Source organism: Podarcis muralis, chromosome 15, assembly GCF_964188315.1.
Source record: "Podarcis muralis chromosome 15, rPodMur119.hap1.1, whole genome shotgun sequence".
Lineage (NCBI taxonomy): Eukaryota > Metazoa > Chordata > Lepidosauria > Squamata > Lacertidae > Podarcis > Podarcis muralis.
In genome coordinates, this window is record NC_135669.1 from 11,930,665 (window position 1) to 11,956,015 (window position 25,351).

General features: G+C 44.3%; 1 protein-coding gene across 10 annotated transcripts in view; it reads right to left on the reverse strand.

The window, feature by feature from the left end:
* Positions 1 to 25,351, reverse strand: part of PKNOX2 (PBX/knotted 1 homeobox 2) — a 432,230-nt gene that overhangs the window by 320,357 nt on the left and 86,522 nt on the right. For 9 of the 10 annotated variants that reach the window (XM_077919658.1, XM_077919660.1, XM_028707745.2 and 6 more), the window contains exon 3: positions 14,863 to 14,930. The exons of the other annotated variant lie outside the window; for it this stretch is intronic. The gene's annotated coding sequence lies outside the window, so the exon portion shown is untranslated. The remainder of the gene's footprint in view (positions 1 to 14,862; positions 14,931 to 25,351) is intronic. 10 annotated transcript variants of the gene reach the window in all.

The window sequence follows — 25,351 nt, forward strand, 5'->3', positions numbered from 1 at the left end:
GGTCTGGCGCGGCCGAGGGTCTCCCTCTTTCCCGTGCCGCAGCTGACCTGGTTTTCCCTCCCTTCCCAACTTTTAGGCTAGGTTCTTTGACATTGCTATGGACTTCGGTTGGTCGCCGTCAAGGGGCCTGGTAGGAATTTTTCCAACTGGCAGATTGGCACCAGCCACTTGGTTTTCGCCTACCTCGTAGCAAACCGTCACAACTCCACGGTATTGGCGGTTAGGCATTGGTGGGGGTACTGTTTATTGTTATGCAGATGAAGGGGGGGAAGGAGCACCATCACCTTCCCCCAAACAAAAGAGTAGTCCGGTAAAGGCCTTGTCCTAAGCCTATGGAGGTGTGGGCCCATGGCACGCCCCCACGCAGTGACCCCGGGGGGAGATCCTAGTTGATGTGCCTCAGCAGGACTCCTCCCACTGGTGGTTCACCCTCACCGGCCTTCAAGCTGGTTAGTTGTTAGGACCAATGCCTAAGCCAATACCGCTCAATTCCTGTAATCAATAAAGTTGTGGCCTAATTTGACCCATTAACTCGAATTCTTGTGTCCCGTGTCTTTATTTCTATGGGGGGGAGGCGGGAACTCGCCATGCAACAATGCAGCTTTGTCCAAAGGCTTAGTACCACTAGTACAGGTTCAAGTAATGCGCGCATAGCAGATTTTTAGCAACACACTCTGTGTGTGTGTCTAGGAGAGGGGCTTAGAGTGTGATCTTTAGCAGGCAGTGCAAGCATGTTCCTATTCCCACCTGTGAGATGCTGGAAGGCACTCACTGGCAAGTTTTGTCCAGATGCTTCTACACATCAGGAAGTCCTCCACTAAAACAAAAGCCAACTCCTGTTTGACGTTCATGTGTTTGAGAGAGACTGGGATCTGCACTGCCAGCAAATAAACTCTAGAACTTTAAAAGAGTTCAGTACATTAATTCTCATCTTCCACAGTGACTGGCCTCCTTGGAAGAGGAACTCAAGTGAGACGTGATGTCCTGAGACGTAACTTCTCTCCCTCTCTCTCTCTCTCACACACACACTCTCACACACCAAGTAATTAAAACAAAATCCATCCCAATTAAGCCCCCATAGACCTCCTGTAAAGAGGACTCTGTTGGAACTCTAGCTAGCAATTGCACGCACACATGCCTGCACACACACAAATTCACACAGTTCCTGGAACTTTCCTGCCAAACTCGAGGGAGAACTGTTCTCTTTGGTTTATGAACTGTATCTAAGCATGCTGGACCGGAGATGCATAAATGGCCAAGATACAGCTCCATTCTTTGTCCTTCGCTGCGCCATAAAACCACATTAAGATCACACTATCGTCTTTAAGTTCGAAAGACATTTTAAGGATGTGATTCCATAGGGAGTCCAATCTGCGTCAGGGATGTCTCATTGCTGGTGGTGGTGAGGAACCCCTGCAAGACAAAGGAACTGGTATTCGGACATGATCTCCCTCGCACCACAAGCACGTCTGCCTACTGTTTACATCAGCGGTGGCTAAACTGTGACTCTCCAGATGTGGCTTGACAACATCTCCCATTAACCCTCACCATTGGTTAGGCTTTGATAGGAGTTGGAGTCCAACAACATCTGGAGAATGACAGGTTGGACATCCTGGCTAGTTTACATGATGTGTAACCAAGTGACACAAAATAGAATTGAGTCAAGAACCTCTAATCTTGTTATGGATTGCATATCTCTCAAAACCCCTTTGCCTCTGACTCACCCTTGAACACACAAGAGACCATTCAGGATTGTTATTCCAGAGTAACTGACGGTGTAAGTAGGCCTTAATTCTCAACCGAGAACTACTGGTCTGAGCAAGTATTTCATGGACTCAAAGAACTGTAGAGTTCGAAGGGACCCTGGGTGTCATCTAGTTCAATGCCCCCTGCAATGAAGGAATCTCAGCTAAAGCATCCATGACAGATGGCTATCCAACCCCAGCTTTAAAAACTTCCAAGGTAGGAGAATCCACAACTTCCTGAGGGAGACCGTCCCATTGTCAAACAGCTCTTACTGTCAGAAATACTTCATTCATTCTGCAGTTTCTTTGTTTTCAATCCCTGTAACCTGCTATTTATTATTATTATTATTATTTTGTTAAGGAAAAGGTGGCAACTAATTTGTTTTTTCCCTAAGCTACACAAATGCCTCAGGGCAAAAAGAGTGAAACAGAATGGCCTCCCTTCACAAAGCAGTATAAGTTAAATCGGTGTCAGCTACAATACTTAATGCACTGAGGAGAGAGAAAAAGCCTCAGGCCGGCAGATCAGTCAAGGATACTAATGGTCTGTATCAACAGTCTACGTTTAGGATTGAAGTATATGTTAAATTGCCACAGACAACTGTGTTTATTTTATAACCTCGACACAGAAATGAGACTGGACAGAATGCAGGTTTGAAGATTACATCCGAAATTAGAATTTTATTCCTTTAAGCTGTGTCTCACTTCCTAGAAACATTGGAAGAGTCCTGCCGGATTAGGTCAAAGGTTCATTTGGTCCAGTATTCTTTTCTCATATTGGCCAACCAGATGTGTGTGGGAATCAACATACGGCATATACTGTATCTATTGACATTAAAGATTTGTGGGAGGGTTGTCCGGTTTCTTATGTACACACCTGGGGAGAAAAATAGGCTGAATGAGAATTCTTATAACCCTCGTTGAATTTAACTTGAGGAAAATGTTCCATGTAGGGCTGTGCCAAATTTTAATCAAGCTTGGGGCTGAAAGGGCCATTTTCGAGGTCCCAAAATGTTTGCTGAAAGAACCTCCAGGCTTTAGCCCTTTCACCTTGCTTCTCTCCTTTTTCTTAACTCTCCAGTGTGGTGTGGTGGTTAAGAGCGGTAGCCTTGCAATCTGGGGAACCGGGTTCGCGTCTCCGCTCCTCCACATGCAGCTCCTCGGTGACCTTGGGCCAGTCACACTTCTTTGAAGTCTCTCAGCCCCACTCACCTCACAGAGTGTTTGTTGTGGGGGAGGAAGGGAAAGGAGAATGTTAGCCGCTTTGAGACTCCTTAAAGGGAGTGAAAGGCGGGATATCAAATCCAAACTCTTCTTCTTCTTCTTCTTCTTCTTCCCAGCAGTCGCTCTGTGCAATTTTCTTCTGCTTCAAAGAAGGTACTTATTGCTGGCTACAGGATCCAGCTAATCAGGAATCAAACAGCCTGCATGATGACATCACAGCACCATGTGTTTGGCAGGTGATAGCAGTTAGGTGATTAAGAGGGAGATTTTTGAGTGATTGGGTTGATGGGGTGTTTGTGTGTAGATGGATACGTTGGGTGTTTGGGAGCAGAACGAGGTGAGGGGTATTGGATGAGTAGCAGGTACTGTATTATTTTCATATATGTAAAACAGAATTTGTATATGATGTGCATTTGTGTTGTATATTACAAGTCAGGATGTGCTTTGGCAAGAAAGGATCTCAGACTCTTCATATGTTTTGAAAAGGTGCGGCAATGTGTTTTTAAATTTGGTTCCTCCACACTGCATCACATTGCAGTTTGTGTTATATTGTAGTTTTTAAGTTTCCATGTTTGCTATATATTGAGCCATGTCATCAGCTCTTGTTGGTCCACTGTGCTTCAGCAGTGCTACAGGCTGATTGCATCCATGCCACACCGCATTGAGGCAGTAATTGATGCAAAAGGGGCCCAAACCAAGTACTGAGTACATGTGCATGCTTCTACTTCTCAGAGGTCCAATATTGCTCTATTTGCAGTCCTTGTTTTGCTGATTTCATTTACTATTCTAATTTTCTGAGATTATTAAATTGGGGTTTTCACCAGCTGTACGCCATGATCATCACAATTATAACAAATAAAGGCTTGACCTATCTCGCTTTGCATGTCATGAGTCTATCTCATATATTAATTTCACCTTTTAAGTTGAATTACTGAAATAAATGAACTTTTCCATGATATTCTAATTTTCCAAGTTTCACCTGTATACATATTGTTATTTTGTAAGCCACTTACTGCCTTAGCCTTAAGCAGCATCAATATGTGAGAAATAAATAAATGTAGCCAATCGACGAAGGCTGTGCTGTAGCGTCACAAAGCCAACTCAGAGTAAGGGCAATGTTCCGCAGCTTTCTCCAAACTATAACCAGAAAGGAAGGGTTTCATCTCATAGAAGGTTTTCAGCTCAATTCCTATTTCAGCTCAGCCCTAATTCCATGTTGATACACATCCTGGGAGCAACCGTTTCTTATTTCAGATATTGCAAAGTAAGGGTTATACAGGAAACATCTCCAAAAGTACGAATGAACAGCAGAAACGTAACACAGGGGAAAGTTTATGAATAATGATGTCATGCTCATTCTTTTAGATTCTTTCAGCTCTTAAAAAAAAATCCGAAGTGGATGAAATATGAATTTAAAATGATCACAGATAGGAGAAAGTAATATTGCTCATTTTACTTATCATGCAATTAATATGAAATCAAAAGCAAAATAGGCATGTAATACTCCTAGCTAGCTGCTGTGGAACTCAACATGTGAGCAAATTCAAAGAAAAACAGATGGATCTGTTGTTTCATGACACCTGAGAACATCGCTTCCAGTATAGAAAACATGGTACCCAAGAATTCAACATGAAAGGGGGCTATTTAGCCTAGCCTCATTCCATCCACTGTCAGTCTGTTATTGCAAAATGGAAGCCTAGCCTTTTGTGGATGTGAAGAGGCTGCAGTTGAACATCCCAGTGAGATTGTTCCTTGTGCCAGAAGCCCTATGCTTCCTTCAACCCTTGGTACAGGTGACCCAGTCAAAGAGCCAGTTGGGAAATATGGAAATATGGATTATGCACATGGAGGGAGGAAATCAAGGCTTACTTGAAGACTGCAGAATGAGACAATACAGTACATCTTCAGATGGTCAGCTCTACACAGACTATGTGCTTCAAAAAGATGTCTGAAGGGGTTGGTGGCTGCTGTAGTTCAATGACATTTGCAGGCCATGGGTTCCCAATACCCTTCTTAGTAGATAGGTGGAATGCAATTTAACCAGAGACAATAAATAAACCATGACCAGCTCAGGGACCTCTTTTCAAAGGATTTTAATTTATATTAAATCCAGCAGATGCTTACCACTGAAGCATATGAAAATGCATCAAAATAGATTTCTTATTTTAAACCAATTCCACTGAAAATTTCAGCATCCAAATGGAAGCAGATCATCACACAAGAGCCCCCAAGAGAAGGAGAAAAAACCTATAAGGGTAACATTAAATGAAAGAAAGCCTTAAATGTCAAAGATTTTTCAAGTTTCCTGTCTTTTATTGGACTGGCCTATTGACTCAGAAAGCCCAGCAAAGATTATTAACTCAGGCAGAAGAGGAGAGAAAAAGGTATGACTAGCTCAAGGGGGAGATACAGATGGGGAGATGAAAATTTTGAAGTGGACAAAGTGAATGGGTAAGCAGGGGAGCTTGCTAGACTGGCAAATTCCACTCCAAGCGAAGGGCGCTGCAACAAGGAGTGGGGTAGATCAATCTACTTCTACTCCAGGTCAATTTTGTTTGTGTTCGTTTATTTATTATTTATTTTTTAATCTATGCAAAGATCTGGAAGAAGAAGAAGAAGAAGAGTTTGGATTTGATATCCCGCTTTATCACTACCCTAGGGAGTCTCAAAGCGGCCAACAATCTCCTTTCCCCTCTTCCCCCACAACAACCACTCTGTGAGGTGAGTGAGGCTGAGAGACTTCAGAGAAGTGTGACTGGCCCAAGGTCACCCAGCAGCTGCATGTGGAGGAGTGGGGAATCGAACCCGGTTCACCAGATTACGAGTCCACTGCTCTTAACCACTACACCACACTGGCCAAGGGTTTCTCACTCCTGCTCTAGACTGTGCTTGATGTTTCTCTGGGCTGCTCCACATGTGACTTGTCAACAAGCCAATCTTTGGCCCCAAATGGCAACCTGTCTTGGCTCCCTAATGAGCATCCCTGTATGATCCCTGTGATTCAAACATGGGGTTCAGCTCATTCAACTTTAGATATTAAGATATGACAAACCCAACAACACTTGCATGTATATCTGAATAAGTAATGTGCATGGACTCTCTCAAAAGATAAGGAATCACTTTTAGAAAATAATGCTACCTATCCATAAGGAGGAACAAGGCCCTCTGTTTCAAATTCATTATTAATTACCGTATTTTTCACTCTGTAAGACGCACCAGACCACAAGACGCACCTAGTTTTTGGAGGAGGAAAACAAGAAAAAAAATATTCTGAATCTCAGAAGCCAGAACAGCAAGAGGGGTCGCTGCGCAGTGAAAGCAGTGATCCCTCTTGCTGTTCTGGCTTCTGGTATAGCTGTGCAGCCTGCATTAGCTCCATAAGATGCACACACATTTCCCCTTACTTTTTAGGAGGGAAAAAGTGAGTCTTATAGAGCAAAAAATACGGTACTTATTTCTTTAGAAAAAAGTTATAGATCGCTTAGTCAGAGGAATCTCCAAGCTTTGCAGGGGCAAACTAGGCTGGTCAAAGACCCAGTTTTGCACACACCCCCATGTGCATTTGTGTACACACACACACAGGCTAGAAGCCTCAATGGCACCCCTCTAGAGGCTTCACCTGGGGCAAAAAACATGGCCAACCCCCCTTGTAGCTCAAAAAGTTTATGCATCAATGAGACACAGATATGAGCAAAACCTTTAAAACAAAAAACAAAAAAAGATAACTGAGTCATAACTAGGCTTGCTGAAATTAAAATAAGTTTCTGTAGGAATCTAGCGAGGGCACAGCCTAATGTCAATACTCAGGCTGCTGCCCACACTAAGATACTGACTCCTTGCAAATGCAGAGCATATATTACATGGCATTTTTAAAAGTGCTAGTTCCACAGACTGAAGTGGTCAGATAGGCGATGTGGCGTTTGCCCATTCCTTGAGATTATGTTTGTACAGGGGGATGTAAATGGTTAATGTAGATTGACCAATGAGAAAACTCAGAGGTGGAGCCTACCTGGTTTTGAGGCTCAGCCCAGGGGTTTACCAGGGGGAGACAGAGGAGTGAGGGTCAGACAGAGGCACTAAAAGTCAAACATAGTGGTTGTGACAGAGTGAGAGACCGGGAGGGAGAAGAGTGTGACAGTGTGAGATAGTGCCACATCAAGTTAAGGGCGCGCATTTGAGAAACCGTTCTGAACCTATTTAAAACTTGTTTGTTCTTCAATAAACTTTAATCTTTGTTGTCAACTTTACAACCTGACTGAGACTCAGGATTTCACCAGAAGAAACCTGGTTGGTGGCAGTGGAAGAATAAAGCAGTGGTGTACAGGTCAATAGTCCATGAAACGACTGGGGGCTCTGTATACAAACGCCACAGGCACCTATGTGATACTGAGGCAAAAAGACTACTCAGATAAATAAATGTACCTTTACTGCGCCACAAAGTGAGCATAGGGATTTGGGAATGATTTGGGAATAGAGAGAAGGAGGCAGAAAGGGAAAGGGGCGCGGGGCCACCAGCAGCACCACTGAGAAGCCAGTCCCATAGTTTGTTTGTTTGTTTGTTAAACTTCTTGTCTCACTCTTCCTCCCAAATAAGCTAAGGTGGGATTAGGCTCCACCCTCCATCAGGCATCAGGAAAGAGCCATTCCATCAGGCGACAGTAGCAAGAGCAAAGAGAAACAGGGCCACTCCATCACTCAAGTGGAGAGATGTTTGCCTCCTGCTTCTCCTTGAACTGTTTTCCATTCCAACTGGTTTTGATAAGAACTTTGTGGCAAAGAACTAAGGCCTGAGTTTGTTCTCCTCCTCCTTCCTAACGCCTATCATTTTTGTGCCACGCCCTTTAGAATTTAAGCTTGGGGGCAGGGACTGTCTCAATGCTGATCTTTGCAAGCCGCCGTTGGGAGCTCAAGAGTGGGGCAGAAATGCTTTAAACAGCAAATACAGTGGTGCCTCGCAAGACGAAATTAATCCGTTCCGCGAGTCTCTTCGTCTTGCGGTTTTTTCGTCTTGCGAAGCACGGCTATTAGCGGCTTAGCGGCTTAGTGGCTATTAGCGGCTTAGTGGCTTTAAGAAAAAGGAAACAAACTCGCAAGAACTCGCAAGACGTTTTCGTCTTGCGAAGCAAGCCCATAGGGAAATTCGTCTTGCGAAGCACCTCAAAAAATGAAAAACCCTTTCGTCTAGCGAGTTTTTCATCTTGCGAGGCATTCGTCTTGCGGGGCACCACTGTAAATAGCACCACCACCTCTCTCCCAAAGTCCAGGTAAGCACAAGCGTTTCTGCTTGGTACTCATCATCTGCTTTTCACACGGGTTCTATTGACAGATCCTCCTCACCGTGGCGACACGGGGAAAACAAGGCAGCCGAGGTTTATTGCTGCAGGCAGATGTGTGCCCTTTTGAGATCAAAAAGGGAAATTCTGCAGGAAGCTTGAGAGCTGAGGTAGCAACTGAAGGATGAATCGTGTGAGGAAACAAAAACAGGGTGGAAATCAAGACAACCCCACACTTCGCAGCCCTCAGGCTGTCCTGCTGTTCACAGATTCCATGGTCACAAGCCTTCCTACATCAGCCAGGCTGCCTTTTGTCTTAGTGGCTTTAAATTTCAGTGTGGGGACCAGAGGGAACGGGTGGGAGAGAGTGTCAGATTATGCACAAGGTAGCCCTTTTCATTTTGCAATGTGACATTCTGTCGCTACTCCTATGGTCCCCTAACTGCTGTCAGCTACAGAAATTTGTGCTGGGGTGGGAATGGGACCACTGCCTAGGTCTTGTGAAGCCGCTTGTTCTACTGTCGCCTTTTCTTCCATATCTTTCCATTCATATCTGCAGAATAACCAAAAAGATCACATTCTTACTGAGGATTTGCCTGAGGCTTTCAATCAGGGATACGAGAGATAATTCAGTGCGACTCACATTTTCATCCTCAGGCTCCTAATTTGCAGTTCGTGAAACAATACACAAACCAAAACACAGCTATCCTTTGAAAATTCTCACTTTTGTTGCCATACAGTTCTCCCACCAAATAATGTGTCTGAAAATGACTGTTTCGGGGGGGGGGGGATGAACATGAAAATGTGTAACTAGTGAAAAGAGCACAGGAAAAAGCATTATATTAGAGAAACAGCTTACCCAAAAAGTTTATACATCGGGGGTGGGGGGTGGATTGCTCTAAAGTGCCAATGAATCCGATGAAGAATTGTGGAGAACTGAACATAAGCTGGAAAAATGAAAAACACTGAAATTGACAAAATGTCATGGACTGGCTGGATGCAGAGGAGTGGCGGAAGGTACCAGGGGGGAACCCCCAAGAGAAGAAGGCTCAGAGCCAGATGATTGATGGTGGGGCGACAATGAGTGGTCAGAGGGAGAAGAGGGGGGACTGGGAGGTGGAGGTGTGGGAAACTGAAGAGCTAACAGGGTTTAGTGAGCAGGAAGAGGCTGTGGCAGAGAGCAGTGCAGAAGCAGAGGCAGAAGCAGAGAGAGAGACAGAGTGGAGGCAAGCTGCTGAAGAAGCCAAGGAGTCCAGAACACAGAGAGGAATGAAGAGGGAGAGCAAAGAGAGACAAGACAACAGAGCCTTAGCTACTTAGGAAGGACCCAGGGGAGGAGAAGGCACCTTCAGTCCTTGCAACTGCCTCCCTGAAGCAAGACCTACTGGGAAGGGTTGCTGTGACTACTAGGATTGAGCTCTTTTTTGTTTCTTTGAATAGCCAACTTCACTGACACTGGGTGCTTTTTTGCTGACCTGTCCTTGACTCCAGCTCCTTACAGAGATTCATCCATTCTTATTTTCAAAGCACCATCCATTTTCATATTGAACTCAAGAGTTTCCAAGTGGGAATGGTTACCCTAGGGTGTGTCTAACGTGCCTGAAGCTCATGGGGTTTGTGTGCAAGTGGCATGAGGGCTTAGTGGCTTCTCTGCATAATTAGGAATTGTGAATCTGTCAATTTTGGTTTCTTTCAGTTTCTCATTTTTCCACTCTGAAGTTCAGTTCTTACATAAATTTGCAGGGGGTTTTTTTAGTCCACATGAAAATTTGTCAGCATTTTTGTGCAAATTTATCCAGGTATACACACTTTGCTATGCAATTCTGCCTAATATACAAATTTTTGCAAAGCAATTCCCTGTATTATAATGCATTTTTTCTATGTTACTTTCACTAATGTATGGACATTTCACCATAGTTTATGCATTTTGTACTCTTTGCTTTGCTGGAGAACTGGATTGCAAAACTCGAATAAGTGCAAATTTCTGAAGACAGTCCACATATTGTTTCAGAAAATGTGAATTTGGCAAGTTCCCTTTAAATGCAAACTGAATCAAATTTCTCACCATCCACACTCGTAATGCACAGAGATGCGCAGGCAAAGGGATCATTTCCAAAACACACTACAAGAAAGAACAGAAAGGCAAGGTTCTTCTCATTACTCTGACCCCCTAACACAGTCCTTGGTCAGCCTCAAAGCCTTTTGTCCATCTTTAAGGCTGTCCTGACCTTTGGCATCTGTGCTCCATGGAGATGATCAAAGGGTCAGATTCACGGATTCGTAAAATTGCAGAACGTGACAGGCGGAGTTTGCAAACAGCTGGTCAAGCTTATGGAGCTGTTATTGCAAAGGGGTGGGATGAGGGGGCCTGGCTTTCAAAGCTCGCAGAGAAATGTGCTCTCAGTTTACCCTGATCAAGAACAAAGAACAAAGAAAAGCAGAAGATACAGGCAAACAGAAAGGGTATCAATGCCTCTCAGGAAAGAAGGAAGAAGAAGAAAGGATTCTCTCTCTAGATACATTGGTTCTTCTATCACACACATCTATTGCCTGCGGAATAAAAACAGAAAGCTCTGGAAAAGCATCACAGCCTTGCAGATGCTGAAGACCACTGCTTTATAGCTCAGTTGGTTAGAGCATGGTGCTGATAACACCAAGGTCGCAGGTTCAATCGCCATACAAGACAGCTGCATATTCCTTAACTGAAGGGAATTGGACTAGATGATTCTCAAGGGTCCCTTCCAACTCTATGTTTCTATGATCATGCCCAGAATCCTACGTCATCATGCAGGCAACTTGTTTATCATTCAAGAAGTATCCGGCTTCTTATTGGGGTCCTCTGCTGAGCAAGCAGATTTATTTATCTATGTATTCATTCATAATAGTATTTCTGTTACCTCCATATCGTGAAATAGCATGGGCGTTAACCATGTCGAGAGGGACGCAGGTGGCGCTGTGGGTTAAACCACAGTGCCTAGGACTTGCCGATCAGAAGGTCAGCGGTTCGAATCCCCGCGACGGGGTGAGCTCCCGTTGCTCGGTCCCAGCTCCTGCCAACCTAGCAGTTCGAAAGCACGTCAAGTACCTTCCAGCGGGAAGGTAAACGGCGTTTCCGTGCACTGCTCTGGTTCGCCAGAAGCGGCTTAGTCATGCTGGCCACATGACCCGGAAGCTGTACACCGGCTCCCTCGGCCAATAAAGCGAGATGAGCGCCGCAACCCCAAAGTCGGCCACGACTAGAGCTAATGGTCAGGGGTCCCTTTACCTTTACTTTACTTAACCATGTCGAAACGTAAACCGCCATTTTAAAAAGGCAAATAAAACTCGGGTAACAACATTAGTGCAACAGGAAGATCCCATTGCCCTGGACTCTGTGTCAGCAATGGGAAAATGCCATTCATAGGTCTGGTTCAAACATACATGTAATGTGATCAACACACACATACCCCACAGCAATGCCTCTGGAACAATGATAGGTCAACAGACAACATCATTCCAAGCAAGACAGTGTGGGGGAGGTTGTGGGGTCTGCTGGGCTCCCGCTGCTTTTTCCGAACCTCTACCCCCAATTTCTAGAATCTCCCCCCCCTCAATATTCCTGGATTTCTCTCTCCCTTGACTCCCCTGCACCCTTCTCCCCCCATGCCCCGCCAGCTCCAAATCTGAATTTAGTGGCCAAAGTAAATCTTCATCTTGATCTCTAGTATTCATATAAAACAACTGAACAGTCACAGATAATGGAAAAAGACTCACATTGGCCATTGTGTAACCTCACTCTGCATCCAGAGAAGTGAAGAGATATGTCTTAGTTTGGATCATACAGTGGGAATGGGGCATGGAAATGGGTGGTGAAACAGGCTCCCTGTGCGAGAAGAAGGTCTGCACAGCCACAACTTTAAATCACCAGCTTCCATAAGCAAACACTGATCTCTGCAAGCCATACGAGGTCAAGGATGAGAACGCGCCTTGCTCAGCCAACTGCATGATGCTATGTGGTGTCAGGTTAGCTGTTCTTATGATTTATTCAAATAGTCATCACAGTCTATTTTTACATGGGAGTGATGATATCCGCTGATAACAATTAATCACATATACGTGTAGATTAGTTAGGAGCCAGAGCATTGCTAAAATGGTGCCGGAAGCCTGCAGTCAAAGAATTGGCTGGTGGGTTCCATTCAATATGTAAAATGCAAGCCCAGCCACCGCTCTTCAGTTCTAGAGTTGCTGTAGTTACAGTAGAGGTAAAGCAAACAGTTTCCAGATGGAAAAACAAAGCCTTCTCTCCCACCTTCTATATTGTCCCAAAGGCTGTAAGCAACAACGGCACTGCCCTCCTCTTAAGCATCTGCCTCTGCCACCATGTTGAATACCTTCCCATCACCTCTAGAGTTGTCGCTTTTAACAGCAGCCTGATGGAGGCGATGCTTTTCCTGGAATGGAGGTAATATTTATTGATTTGTGCAATTTATATCCTGCCCTTTTGCCCAAAGGAGCCCAGGGCAGAAGACATGGCAGTGATAAAACATTAAAAAGAATCTACAAAAAGGTTAAAACATTATTTTAAAAAGCTTACCCCCACCAGGGATCTCTGGGTTGCTGGGAACAATGCTTTTTCAGCCATCAAATACCCACGTAAACAGGAATGTTTCTCCTGAAAGTCTATAACAGGGGAGACAGCTGCAGCTCAGTAGGGAAGGCACTGTACAAGCAGGGAACCACCACGGAAAAGGGCACAATGCCAACTGGGCAAGGCCTCACCTGCCGATTGTAGGGTACAAGATGGGAAAGGAGCTCTTTTAGGTACAAAGTGGGGAAGCAGGCATCTGCTTAGTCCATCTGTTGACCAGAAGGAGTCAGAGCCAAGAATCTAAGCAAGGGGTCAGAGACAAGGAACACATTAGAGCCATGAAGGCTTCTGTTGCTCAGGCAAGGTCTTAGTCCAAACAGGAAGTCCTTTATAGCTCTTCCTGTCCAGGAAGGCCCAGTGGCCACCTTAGGTGGACAGGGCCAGCCCAGACACTGACAGTACTTCACTGCCTGGGAAGATGCTCCAATTGGCTCCAAAGTTCTCGGTTTTAGCCCTGGCAGATCCTGGCAGTCAACCCATTATTCTCTCAGCCTGCTATTTCTTCATTCATTCCTCATTTCTCTTCTCCATCCCATTCCTTCAGCTCCATTTATCAACTTTGGGTGGTTTTAATCTCCACCAAACAGACAACCTTCCCTTGCCTCTACAAAATCTAGGGAAGATTATCGTCCCTGACTGGGTTCACAGTACAGGCATAGGTTTTCCTTAATCCCTTTACTTGTTGACTTGTGACACATAATTTAACAATATAAGAATCCTCTTGGATCAGGCCAAAGACCCATCTAGTCTAGCATCCTGTATCCAGTGCCAAACAGATGCCAGTGGGAAGACAGAAAGCACCAGATGAGAGCAATAGTCCTCTCCCACTGTTATTCTCAAGCAGCTAATACTTGTTTTATGTCCTTCATTTCCCTCCAATGATCTCCCCATCCACCCCATGCTGCAAAAAATAAATAAATCACAGAGCACATGCTTTTGTTATACAGATTGATTGGTTTACTCAAGCAATGGCAGGTCCTCACTTCAGTTTAATACTTTAGCTGATCAGCTTGGTTGCCTCTCATGTCTTTCCCAGCTAGACAAATCTACGGTTCTCCTGGCTAAGCTAGTTTTCTGTGTAAATCAATCACTGATGGGAAGAGGAAGCAAGGGGACCAGGAATAGAGGCAGAACTGGCTTTGCTCAACCAAGAGAACTGGCAAAGTCTCAATGCTTCTGTAAGCTCTGCCAAATGCACAGAACTTTCACCATAAGCTAACAGACGACAACTGGCATTAACAGTATAATGAGCACCAAAATCAATTACAGGCAGCGCAAACAGGCAGTCCGTGGCCCTAGGGCTCTCAGCCTAATTTCAAAAGCCCTCCGCAAGTGATCTGTCCAGACCTTTGGCAACAGCCATTTCCCTCTCTCAAGAGCCTACTCGGTGTGGAGAAAGGGAGAAGGAGAGAGAAGTGGGTGACGCTCCCCACCAGACTCTGCTATACACACTTATTCAGGAAACACTGAGTCCAGGAAAACCATGGACATAAAAGCCACAGTCCATCTCTCCATTTAAACAAAGGACGACAAGGGACAGGGTGCCTGCAAACATTATACTCCAATATGTGCACCAACCTTTCAATATGTGCACCAACAACCAATATGTGCTTATACACCAATATGTGCAGCAACCTTTCCAGATCATTGTTGTACATCAGGAGTGGCTAACCCGTAGCTCTCCAGGTGTTCCTGAATCACAACTCCATCACCCTCGGGTCAGGAATGATGGGAGCTGGAGACTGACAACATCTGGAGGGCAAGAGATTAGTCACCCCTGTAGAACTAATTGCACACAGAAAACATTGTTGGCTGTAACACAGACTCAATGAAGACTGGTTAAAATGCATCACACTCTATCCCTTTTTCTTCGAATTGGGGTGTATTATTTCAGTAAGTTTCCAGAACACCAACTACAACATTGTGGGTGCCTCCTTAATAGGCCCTGTAACCTCTGTCAAATGCAGGATAAAATGCCAATCAGGTTACTTACCATTCAGCGAACTCTGGAACAGATCAGCTGGAAAGGCAGATAGCTCAGGATCCAGTTCCAGAAGGTACCTATTAATATAATAAAGAATATTTTATATAAGGGATGGACAAATTCATCCATTTTGGTTTCTCTGTGTTTCTCATGTTTTCAGTCTGTAGCTTGGTAGCCCACATTTCTGCATCAGTTTGCTAAATTTTCAATTACAAGTCCCAATGAAAATTGATTATTTTTTCCCAAATATTCATTGCATTTCCATCCAGTAACTCTGGGCAACTTTCTCTCTCTCTGAACCAATAATACAAAAATGATACAAACATATGGAAATCTAAAAAACAGTGTAAAACCAGTATGAAACATCAATGCAAAATATATATTTTTAAGCACAAAAATACTGGCCTTGCAGTGTAAATAGGTCTTCAATTGGTTGAAAAGTTCTGAACAAGAGTCATTTGGATGGATTTACACAGTTAAGGAAACCCAGTACAATACCCTTGCTATTGACTTCCTATTAAGATGAGTACCACCACAGAACCATTTATTTCTCTATGGCCCACAAGTGATCTGGGACCAGGGTATCTGAACAGACACGAGACAAATTCTGTTATATCTTTTGTCCTCTTTTGGCGATGTATTCCCTCTTCTTTGGAAATGTGCAAATGGCCAACCTAGCCCTGACTATGGCCTGATCCCATAGCTCCTGGCTCCAGACTCCACCCCAGGCGGCTGCCCTCATCTCAGCCCAGACACTAGTAATATAAAGTAAGATACATGGTCAGTTTTCTCTCCATTTACAAGTAGAAGAATTTCAGCTTGAAACTGCAGCTGGTATCAAAAAAAGAAAGAAAATGTGTGCTGTTATTATGAAAACAAAGCGCATTCATTCTTTACATTTCATGTTTCAGTTCCTGTCCCAATAGCTTTGAAAGTAAAAAAAGTAGTTTTATAGCCACATTTGCTACAGTGGACTTTGGTCTTTATGACTTGAGTTTAGCGTGGAAAAGTTTCTACCATTTACATCATTAGAGTTTCCACCTTTCGATGAAGAAGAAATATTGTACAGCACAGAGAATGCTAAGGCTGGGGCCAACGAAACCCTTTCCCTCAGCCAGAAAGCTCAAATTTCTTAGGATTGCAAGGCAAACTGTCCTGGATGAAGAAATTGAACTCGGAGTATGGGTTCTACCAAAATCTTCCATGCTCAGATCAATACGATTCATAGGCAAAGTAGGTTTCAAGGGAACAGTGGGCAAGCTAAGACATTGATCCAACCCCTATGATCCCATCATAAGGAAACTGGGGGGCAAATGGGACGGTTCCTTGGACTGGGCAATCCAAAGTAAGCTTTGTGACTGAGGTAGGATTCAAACCCAGAGCTCCTCAGGCCTAGACCAACACTCAAACTGTGACTACGCTATGCTTGTCCTGAGACTTCTCTCAATCTGGATAGAACCCCACAAAGTTTTCAAACAATATATTTTATTGAGATTCACAAGGCTCATGTAGAGGTATTTCCTCACATCCCAGTAGGCTGTTATTTTGGCTCTGAATGAATATGGTTAGGAAGCTTTTTTATGAAGTTCTGTAAGAATGAGTGAGCTTACCCCTCTTCCTGGACTTGAAAGAACTAAACAAAACTAAGTTGCAAAGGAGAGAGGGAGGATTTCCCCACTCTGGGCAGAGCCAATAGAAACTAGAATATTACTGTGCCTTCATTTCCCAGCCTGCCTTGAGATCTGGAATGGGGAAATGCACGACCTTTTCTTAAAGGTTGGAGCAGCATTATTATTCTCCTTAATACTAATACATAGATTTGCTATCACCAAATAACTGAACCATATTGGTCTGCCAACTTGCTTCACTGCCTACAGTGGACACAAAGATCTCTCCAACGTCATCCCAGTGACAGTGCCGTTGCTATTCTAAAAGAAATTTAAAAAAAGCAGAAAATAGTCCCCAGAAAATAGGGGAATAATGGGAGCATAGTATTTTGAGCCTAAATCCACTTGTTCTGGATAGAGATGATTAATCCTGCTTGATTTTCTTATTTTCTGTGGGTGGTATTTTAATGAGGGTGAAAGAGGAGAGCACAAAATATGGTCTGAAGCTCAACATCAAAAAAATGAAAATCATGGCCACTGGTCCCATTACCTCCTGGCAAATAGAAGGGGAAGAAATGGAGGCAGTGAGAGATTTTACTTTCTTGGGCTCCATGATCACTGCAGATGGTGTCAGCAGTCACGAAATTAAAAGATGCCTGCTTCTTGGGAGAAAAGCAAAGACAAACCTAGACAGCATCTTAAAAAGCAGAGACATCACCTTGCCAACAAAGGTCCGTATAGTTAAAGCTATAGTTTTCCCAGTAGTGATATATGGAAGTGAGAGCTGGGCCATCAAGAAGGCTGATCGCCGAAGAATTGATGCTTTTGAATTATGGTGCTGGAGGAGACTCTTGAGAGTCCCATGGACTGCAAGAAGATCAAAACTATCCATTCTTAAGGAAATCAGCCCTGAGTGCTCACTGGAAGGACAGATCCTGAAGCTGAGGCTCCAATACTTTGGCCACCTCATGAGAAGAGAAGACTCCCTGGAAAAGACCCTGATGTTGGGAAAGATGGAGGGCACAAGGAGAAGGGGACGACAGAGGCCAAGCTGGCTGGACAGTGTTCTCGAAGCTACCAGCATGAGTTTGACTAAACTGCAGGAGGCAGTGGAAGACAGGAGTGCCTGGCGTGCTCTGGTCTATGGGGTCACAAAGAGTCGGACACGACTAAATGACTAAACAACAAACTGTAGAATCATAGAAATGGGAGGGGACCAAGGGTCCTCTAGTCCAACCCCCTGCAATGCAGGAATTTCCAGGTTGCCCATATGGGAATGGAACCCACGACCTTGGCGTTATCAGCACCACACTTAGTGGTGACACTTAGTAATGTGCTAACTGACATTACTAAGTTAAATTCATTGTGACTATACAAGAGTTGTGCTGCCCATGCTGCCACCCACATCCAGTTGTAGGCAAAACATTAACCGAGGGTTTAATTCAAAATTATTTGGGCTATTTTGTAGAGCTATAAATTTGTCCCCAAGAACAAAAACATTAAATGGTAAGTTGTTGTTTAGTCATTTAGTCGTGTCCGACTCTTCGTGACCCCATAGACCAGAGCACGCCAGGCACTCCTGTCTTCAACTGCCTCCCGCAGTTTAGTCAAACTCATGCTGGTAGCTTCGAGAACACTGTCCAGCCATCTCGTCCTCTGTCATCCCCTTCTCCTTGTGCCCTCAACATCAGGGTCTTTTCCAGGGAGTCTTCTCTTCTCATGAGGTAGCCAAAGTATTGGAGCCTCAGCTTCAGGATCTGTCCTTCCAGTGAGCACTCAGGGCTGATTTCCTTCAGAATGGAGAGGTTTGATCTTCTTGCAGTCCATGGGACTCTCAAGAGTCTCCTCCAGCACCATAATTCAAAAGCATCAATTCTTCAGCCATCTTTATGGTCCAGCACTCACTTCCATACATCACTACTGAGAAAACCATAGCTTTAACTATATGGCCCTTTGTCGGCAAGGTGATGTCTCTGCTTTTTAAGATGCTGTCTAGGTTTGTCATTGCTTTTCTCCCAAGAAGCAGGCATCTTTTAATTTCATAACTGCTGTCACCATCTGCAGTGATCATGGAGCCCAAGAAAGTAAAATCTCTCACTGCCTCCATTTCTTCCCCTTCGATTTGCCAGGAGGTGATGGGACCAGATGGTAAGTATCATTCTTAAAAGAGGCGCACCCCCCCCCTCTCTCCATCATGGAATCATAGAATTGTAGAGTTGGAAGGAACCCCAAAGACCATCTATTCCAACTCCCTGCAATGCAGGAATCTCAGCTCAAGCATCCGTGCCTCTTTCTAAGCATGCACAAGTTATTTAAAAACAGGGGTGCAGACCTGTGGGCCACCAGATACTTCTGTACTCCTAGCAACCCTGTCCATTGGCCATGCTGGCTGGGCCTGAAGGAGTCCAGCAAATTCTGAAGGGTCACAGATTTCTCTCTCCCCCCCCCCCCCCATCCTAGAAGCAATGAATGCATGCTTTGACATCTGAGCCACTCATTTTAATCCCATGCAAATGTATGCAGATATATCTGATTAATAAACTAACACTCGGATGATTAATTGACTAGATGTAATCATGTGACAGTCCTGTTATTTTGCATTTGGGTATGTATATCTTGTGCTGCAATTGCCTGCGCCCTTAAGTACACAAAAGAAGGGAAACGAATTGGGCCCCAGCTCTGGCACATTTCTAAAAGGGGAAAAACAGAACAGACATGCACCACTCATAACTCAAATTGCATTTTGGATTTGAAAAACCAAATAGAAAATGTTTTGTAGAAAGGAGCCTTCTATCTGCAAAGGGACACAAATCGATCTGCACACACTCTCCTCTGCCAGCCCCATAGCATCTCATGGTCACAAAGCACTCACAAAACCACCCCTCTTTTCCCCAGACCTGCTTCTCAGTGACCCATTGTTCATAGCAACGCTTTAAACAGCTCATATTTTGTTAATTGTACAAGCCTAATGGAGGAATGTATTGGCAAGAAGGGGTAATAGCCATCAGGCCAGCAATAAAACAAAATTAATGGTCCATGGGAAGAAATCATGTCCACTTAATATCAGCTTTGAAACTCTAATAAAATAATGTGATACCAATGGCAGCTTCTCCCTCACACATATGCACACCCTGAGCATGCAGATTGCTTACACCACGTTAAATCACTCATATAAAGCAGACCCCGTTCGGCTGAAGCTCACAAGATCCTCCCGGGAACATAGCAGACCGGAAACATTTAGCGTAAGGCTCATTACCGACATGCACAGCTGTAGCAACACCCACAAGATCCAGCCTAGAGGCAACACAGGAAAAAAACGCACCAGGAATAGAGGATGAGGTCTTCATCAGTGCTCTCTAGTCCTTTAGCAAAAAACAACCCATTAGTATATCGCCTGGAAACCCAACTCCACAACGGGCAAGTCTGATGGGCAAGCATCTCTCGTTCCCTCTATCATTAGTGATGGATGAATCTGTCCATTTCACTTTCTCTCGATTTCTCATTTTTCCAAAATTATGTTTCACACCTCTACATCAGTTTGCTAATCTTCTCTTTTTAAAAAACAAGAAACCGTCACAAATATTTGTTAGCATTTTAGTGCACATTTTCCCCAATCTACATATTTGCAATTTTGCTTTAAATACATATTTTTGCAAGCTGTTTCCCATAAATAATGCATTGTATTATTTTGTTATTTTTATGCGCACTCTCCCCTAACACGGCACATTTTTGTGCAGATTTTGTTGCTGCTGGAGAACTGCATTGTGAAATTCGTAGGAGGGAGAATTCCAAAGGAGAATTGCACACCTTGGGCCAAAGTGTGACCCAACTAACAGGTTATGCTGGCTGCAATACTTTAGCTCCAATGTTCGGTGATGTAAGAGAACTTTGCAGCAATTCTGCCTCTCCGGATTTCTAGTCAAATGTGAATGTGATGGGGGGGGGGGAGAGGGAATCATTCCACTTCCTACATGGTCACATGCACATCAAATTAGCATTAAATTAGCACGGCAAAGCTTAGAAAGATCGTGTGATCACTACCCATCATGGTCCCTCTGCTTCTTTCTATACTTAGAAGCTTTGCAGAGACATGTCACAGACTGTACCTGAAGTTCATGGGCCTTTTGGCCTGTTTGTTGAGAATAATGATAAACAATAGAAGCACATGCATTACTCATGTGTTTGCTTTTCATCTGCAAGCCACTCCTTTGTGGGGGAATGCATAACATAAAAATAGCCTGCTGGATGAGGCCAGTGGCTCATCTGGTCCAGTATCCTGGTCACACAGTGGCTGACCAGATCCCCATGTGAAGCCCAAAAGCGGTACCTGGGTGCAACAGGACTCCACATGCTCAAGATAGTTCTATATGCACCACCTCACAGAACACAGGAAGCTGCCTTATTTATACCTTGTTAGAACATTGCCCTTTGAACCATAATACTACAGAATTAGCAGTGGCAACAGCAGCTTGGTATCAGCCAGATGTCATGCCACCTGCTCCCTGGTCATTTTTCTACGTTTCCGAGCACAATTCAAAGTGTTGGTGTTGACCTTTAAAGCCCTAAACGGCCTCGGCCCAGTATACCTGAAGGAGAGTCTCCACCCCCATCCTCCTGCCCAGACACTGAGGTCCAGTGCTGAGGGCCTTCTGGCGGTTCCCTCATTGCGAGAAGCAAAGCTACAGGAAACCAGGCAGAGGGCCTTCTCGGTAGTGGCGCCCGCCCTGTGGAACACCCCCCCACCAGATGACAAAGAGATAAACAACTACCTGACATTCAGAAGACATATTAAGGCAGCCCTGTTCAGGGAAGTTTTCAATGTGTGACATCTTAGTGTATTTTTGGTCTTTGTGGAAGCCGCCCAGAGTGGCTGGGGAAACCCAGCCAGATGGGTGGGGTACAAATAATAAACTATTATCATTATTATTATGCCTATGCCAGAGATTGAACCTGGGAGCTTTCGCATGCAACACATGTGCTCAGCCATCTTAGGCTCTCGTCACAAAAGTCCTGCTGGGTCTGAGAAACAATCCATCTGCTCCAGCATACTGTTTCCAACCGCCATCAACCAAACACCTCTGGGAAGTCCACAAACAGAGCGGCGGGGAAAGGAAAATCCAATTTCCTGCTCACTTCTGATTCCCTGTGCTATTTGGGGCTAGGGTTGCCATATTTCAGAAAGTGAAAATCCGAACACAAAAGTTGCTGAGGCGTTTGTGTCAGGGGCTGGACTGAGGAGGAATGGTGGGGGCCACCACCCCATTCTCCTGAACCTTCCCGAGAACAGGAGGACAGTATAGATTCAGAACAGTGGTTTGCAGAAGGGCATAGTTCAGAGGGCAGAAGCTGGGAAATATTGGGAGAGGAGCAGCAGGAAGAAGAAAGCACCAGGGAAGAGACAGCTGACAGACTCAGGGTCCTTGGAAAGCATTCCTGACCCCTCCTCTCCCAGGACCAGGTGGGCTCTGAGGGTAGTAGAGTAGAGAGCTCAGTGGCAGAAGGCTCAGATTAGCCAATGCAGGACTGACGTAGAATAGGGGAGATGAAGGGCAGGGTGGGACTTCACTTGGAGCAACGCCATTTCTAGAGAGAGAGCGCATTCCTTTGTCTCCTGCTGTGATTACTGAATAAACTAATTGGTAAGGACTCTTTTTTAAAATCTGCTTCTTTGCTGCCACTGGGGGAGGAATCTGATTCCCTGAAGCCTGACAGTTTGTGAGCTATTTTGAGCTAGATATTTTTAGGGAAATTGACAAAAACAACACTGCTGACATTAGGACGTCTGGCCTCTAACGTAGGGTTTCCATTTGATCCACAAAAGCTTGTGCTTCTTCCCTCTTCCACAAGAGGCAGTGGTGGCTACTGACTTGGGTGGCTTTGAAAGGATTCGACAAACTCCTCGAGGACAAGGCTATCAAGGCAGAGACAGGATGCCTCTGAACACCAATTGGTGGGAACTGCAGGTGAACAAACGGTGTTGCACTCACAAACGTCTTGGAGGTTCCCATAGGCAAATGGCTGGCCACAATGAGAACAGGATGGGTCACTTGCCTGATACAGCACGCTCCTCGTGTGTGCAATTAATCTGTTAGCCAACCAGGCACCTTAAGAGCAGCGCTCGTTCCTTTTGTGTGCATTTGCTATAACACACTTGCTCCTATGGAAATTGCGCAGAAAGGCAAGTTAACAAGAGGTAACCACAAAAATAGACGGCGATCTCCAGCTACCCATAGCCAATGAAGTTCTTTCCCCCTTTCCTTCCTAGTTTAACACTAATGTCTCAACAATTTAAACTGATCTGTAGAAAATGTAACTTGAGAAAAGAGACATTGCACATACTTTTGTAAACCAAGAAATCTTTAATAAAAATATGTTATTGTTTTTTGTTTGTTTTTAAAGGAAACAAAGGCATTTGTATTTTTTTCTAATAAATTTTTATTATTTTCTTTACACACTTATTTAAATGGTACATTAATCAACGTATAAACCTTTTTGCTCTGCCGAGCTTGCGACTTCCCTCCCTCTCAGCAGCTGGTATCCCTTATCGAATCCAGTCGCGTATTCTAACTCTTTACTTCTTAACATCCTATCTACATTGTAGGAATTGCTTCAATCCTGCTAGTGTCTTTTTACAATTGTCATTTAAATATACCATAAATTTACTCCAGTTTTTCTGAAACTTCTGATCGTCCTGATCTCGGATCCTGCAAGTCAGTTTGGCCAACTCAGCAAAATCTATCATCTTCGCTTGCCACTCCGCAATAGTAGGTATTTCTAGGCATCTGTATTTTTAAAATGAAGTTAGAACGCCTCTTGAGATCTACCACCTCTGGTCACCCTGGTGTGTTCCCAGTGGGAGAGGGGAAAGAATCTCAAAAATAGCCCTATAAGGACTGAGGTTGGTCAGTGGCAACCAGAATGCTGACTGGCTGTTGTGGGAAGGCAACAGAAAACTAGGAAGGGAAACAGAGCGGAGTGTGGAGTTCTGAACAATAAGGACTCCATGCTGCAACATTCTACTGCAGGTCCCAGTTGTCTATTTTATTCCTATTGTTTGAGACGTAGCATATACAGGCACCTTGCTTTGGTTTCCCTATTGTTGTTGTTGTTGTTGTTGTTGTTGTTGTTGTTGTTGTTTAGTCATTTAGTCGTGTCCGACTCTTTGTGACCCCATGGACCAGAGCACGCCAGGCACTTCTGTCTTCCACTGCCTCCTGCAGTTTGGTCAAACTCATGCTGGTAGCTCCGAGAACACTGTCCAACCATCTCGTCCTCTGTCGTCCCTTTCTCCTTGTGCCCTCCATCTTTCCCAACATCAGGGTCTTTTCCAGGGATTCTTCTCTTCTCATGAGGTGGCCAAAGTATTGGAGCCTCAGCTTCAGGATCTGTCCTTCCAGTGAGCACTCAGGGCTGATTTCCTTTAGAATGGATGCGTTTGATCTTCTTGCAGTCCATGGGACTCTCAAGAGTCTCCTCCAGCACCACAATTCAAAAGCATCAATTCTTCAGCGATCAGCCTTCTTTATGGTCCAGCTCTCACTTCCATACATCACTACTGGGAAAACCATAGCTTTTACTATACGGACCTTTGTTGGCAAGGTGATGTCTCTACTTTTAAAAATGTCTCTACTTTTTAAAATGATAGGTTTCCCTATTGCATCTGGTCAAAAACAATAACAACAAAACACCACCCAAACTTCGGAACTGGAAGCAGGATGGGCACACACACCACAGAGAGCTGCCTCTAAGCCTGGGGAGAAAAACGATCTGCCTTCAGTAAAAGATACCATATCTAACACATAGGCAGCCAAATGATTCCCCCCCCCCTCCTTGATAAGAAACCCTTCTTAACCTGGCTCTTCAGTGATAGGGAACATTAATTTATGCAGAGGGTTTTATCGAGCCTATATGGTGATAATGATTAACATTCCTGAGAAGGTTGCAGCAAAACCTAGCAAGGGGGAAGGCAATTACTTTGATTTCAATGGAAAGTTTGCATCTTAGAGAGAAGGCTGGTTTGCAGCCCTCTCCACGACGCTGTAGCTTTTCATCTGCATGTTATTTTTTTATATATAAAACACCCCAATTTGAAGTAGTACAGGTAGGTCCAAGGTAGACTGTGCCACACACTTTTCTGCAAAACAAAAAAAATTCCTTCCAGTAGCACCTTAAAGACCAACTAAGTTAGTTCTTGGTATGAGCTTTCGTGTGCATGCACACTTCAGATACAGGTATTCTTCTTCAGGTATCTGAAGAAGTGTGCATGCACACGAAAGCTCATACCAAGAACTAACTTAGTTGGTCTTTAAGGTGCTACTGGAAGGAATTTTTTTTGTTTTGACTATGGCAGACCAACACGGCTACCTATCTGTAACTGGAACACTTTTCTGCAAGTTTGCATTGATACATAGGGTGGAATGCAATGCTAGTCCTACACAGAGTAGACCCATTGAAGTTAAGAGACACGACTAACTTAGGTTCATTCATTTCAGTGGCTCTACTCTGAATAGGACATAGCTGAATACCCCCTTACACCTTTATGTTGTGACTGAGATGCTTACAGGGCAATACTATGTGTGTCTACTCACTGGTAAGTCTCATTCAAGTCAATGAGACTGACTCCCAAATAAGTGCATACAGAATTTCAATGTTAAAAGAGATGTGATTTGTAAGGAGTGCTATTACTATGAAGAAAAGCAACTTGTTTATAAACATCTAATCTGAAATGGCATCCTTGCTCACCAGATACCAGGCTGCCTGAGGCTATGATCCCAATCGCCTATAATTACATTGTAGAATAGATTCAGATTACAAACGTTATCTGCAAAATAGTATTATAAACAAGTGGACTTGAGTGTGGCATCCATAGCAGATGTCTATTGAGTGCAAAA